Source organism: Convolutriloba macropyga, chromosome 4 (assembly GCF_964194025.1).
Source record: "Convolutriloba macropyga chromosome 4, txConMacr16.3, whole genome shotgun sequence".
NCBI lineage: Eukaryota > Metazoa > Xenacoelomorpha > Acoela > Convolutidae > Convolutriloba > Convolutriloba macropyga.
The window spans coordinates 68080044-68083647 of NC_134471.1; positions in this window are offsets into that span (position 1 = coordinate 68080044).

The following is a 3604-nucleotide window of genomic DNA, read 5'->3' on the forward strand; positions in this document are numbered from 1 at the left end:
ATCAAAATATGGTTCTGAGACGTTTAAGTGGATATCACTGCTCTGACAGACGACCCATCTACGACGAAACATGACTCCAATATCTGATATTCTCGCAAACTGGCACGATCGCCAAATGGTGTTTTTAAAACCAACAAGGAGGCTCGGTAATGTGCGTTCGCACGTAAAGTTCCGACCCCGCTCATCTACATTTTTCACTTAAATGTCTACCAAATGAGATACGAAAATTAACATATCAACATATCGTTCAACAGACTACTAAATGAATAAAACAATATACCTTAGAGGGCCAATGAGACCTGTGACTACCATAATATGACTGCCAGAAAAGACGGCGATAAAAATCAAATAATTACAAATTTTAATTACGACCAAAACTTGTGTCGATTTTTTGAAAACCATTAATAACCAAATCAAAATGGCATCAGATAAAACTTATACGCCGAAGATTAACCTGTACTTTATTAGAAAAAATATTGGACTATTCCTCAATGCGACTTGATAACAAGTCGACCAGAAATGAGCAAAAGGGGCAAAGTTTAATAATAAAACATTGTTTTTTTTGAAAGAATTAATTTCTAAATGATTAAAAACATTTTGCATCAAATGAAATCATTGAGATTCTTTTATAACGCCATACAGAGTGATTGAGACATTTCAATATCCAGGATATATCATAGGACTACAAAAGAACGACAAACAAAGGCGAAAAGGAAATATTTGCACGAAAAAAATGCATGAAAACGATGTCCCAGCCAATAAAACATTAAGCTGTTTACTAAAAACATCTAAAATCTTTGATTGCGTTTTTTTTCAAATGTCCAAAAGACCGCCCAATTTTGTGATGATGTGAAAAGAAAACAAAAACCTACAGAATTTGGCGAATATGCAAAAATCACGAATATTTTATGAAAACTGGTTGTACCAAGCAAAAAGGCCATTTGAGGAAAACAAAACCGTTATAAAGAGCAAGTTGAAGTTCAATAGATAAGGGATGTGACTTGTGTACAGAGATGCTAAGCTACAAGTTAACAGAAACAAGATTGGCAAATCTCAAGAATCCAGTGTCATTTTTAAAAAACGAATATTTACAAATTTTATAGCCAACATAAGCTTTCGACTAAAAGAATAGACAGTTTATCTTGCAACTTCTTGGTAAACTAATTGCGACTGTTATTAGTGAGATTAAGTCATGAGACTATAAAATAATATTAAATACAAGCTCCACTAAAGCATTTCACAAACAACTTTAAGAAAGCACAGTGTTGAAGCCATTAAGTTTATGAAATATTAACCGCGAGAACATAAAATCTTCATTTGCGTTGCTTTTGATTATCATAAAGGTTTTTTGTAAAACGGCTATCACGAAATGACAGCAAAAAGAATCGCACAATTCGAAAAGTTTCCAAAATTGGACAAATTTCTGAAACAAATTTTCCTGAAGACATCAGTCAAAACGTTTAAACAACAGGAAATTTATTGTTTGCTTCAAGAAAACATTAAGGACACCTCTCCTTACGCAAATTATACAACCTTGAAAAATTCGAAAAAAATGCAAACCAGATTAAAAAGGGATAAGTTGAAGAATACTTCTACTACTACTGTTTTTAGAAATTTATATTGAAATTTATATTGAAAGTGAGTAAGACCATTAGCTATTTACTGATATCAGTTATTAAGTTCATTGATGTTTATCTATAGTTAGCCACTGAGACCTTTAATTACCTAATATTTGGCATAAGACAAAAAAAATTAACAACACATAGAGGGCAAAATTAAAAATTCTACGAGAACGGTTCTTGAACAGAACGGTGTCGCAGCCCTTAATACCATATGTTATGAAAACAATAAATAAGATCAGTTACAAATTTTTCTAGTAGTACCAAAAGCAAGAAAACATACTATCTACATTCGGCCTTTTTTACGTAAATGGGAGTTCTCATTTTTGAATTCTGGAATAAACATTGAAAAAAAAGTGAACTATTTTGAAAAAAGGCAGCACCAAAATAAAAATTCGAAAATTTCTGAATGTAAGAATCCAGGATAACATCAAAACTATCCCTTGTTTTGCGGAGCGCCCAACACACGACCCAAGTGTTTGCAAATTATACCAACTGCTGAGCGAAAGTCTTCAAATATTACGAAAAGAACTACGATGCATGTTAAATAATTATCGTGTTAAATCTGCAAAAGGGGCAAAATTTTAGTTCCAGAAGATTTTCATAGGGCGCCTAATTTCAACTAGCGCTCTGTTGGAGATTAAGGAGTTTGTGTCAAGGTTTATAGGTCACTACATCCGCAAAACTTTAACAAAGTGGACCAAAAAGCATATTTTGTGCCATTTTTGATTTTTAAAAAAGTTCGAATTTTGAAAATTTTATCAAAAATTTGAGCCAAAAAAACTTCAATCAGACAATTCTGCGACGTTCTTCTATCTCTAAGTTTAGCAATAACACTCTACCGTTAAAAATTTGAACTTATTTTAATTTATATTAGCGAAATTGTGCTCAACCCGAATACAACGCTACTGGCCAACTAAATATCCAAATTTCTTAACGATCACTTTTCTGTTGTACCCATATAGCATTTCAGTAGTTGCTACTGAAAAGATTCCTGCATGCTAACCCACAATATATTCTTAGCTTTTTGCTTTTTAAATTGTGTAATTTCTTGCATAGAACTTGCACCTTTGCAATTTAATGGAAATGTTTTTCAATTCGGATTTATATTGAACTACTTCCTATAGCATTTCTTCAGGACGGAATTCTCAAGCACAGGAGTTGTGAAAACCAAAACTAAACAGACAAAGTTGACAATTTAGGTCTCTTAAATGTCGAAGGTTGCCATATAGTTAGAATTTTCGGATCTATTCTGTCCCCCCCCCCCCCCCCCAGTGTTTTTATGACCCCCAGTTACAATTTATATGTTGTGATATAGCAAATTACTATGTAAGAAAAAAGCACGTGCGCCTGGGGTCATAAAAGGTATATGCCCAGTAAGCGGGGGGCCGAAACAGAATAGATCCGAATTTTCAAATAAACAAAGTAATCCTGCTGTCGTATGAAAGTGTGTATCTTTTTTTACTCTTTTTAGAGTACTCAGGAGTGATTAGAGTAGTTTTTGAGCTGTTTTGTTAGAGTACTGATGAACCATCTATATAGGTGGTCTAAATAAATTTCCGAAGGGAGAAATTTTGGTTCCCGATTTTATTTGGAATCAGTTATTGGGCGTTTTGCTATTTTAACAAAACAGGATAAGGCATGTCTCTAATGCTCTAAATTGAAGACATCGCATATTTTTAAAGTTGATTGGCATTAGTCTCAAAATGCAAGTTGTGAAACTAGTTTAACAATGCAGCCGATGCAAAGGTCAAATACTTTTGAATGGTCAAGTTTTTGTAGTGTTGTGACTCTAGGCTTCAAATTGAATTCAGCGAGTTATCTTACAGTGTACTAGTAAGTAATACGTGTCATTTCGCTATTAGTTTGTGAGCAACTGCAGTTGCTTCATAATTGTACACGTCAGCTTAATTTTACCATTATGGTACCAATTTGCTCTACTTTTTCAAAGTGAAAGGCTGTGGCAAATGTACAAAACTACAAAA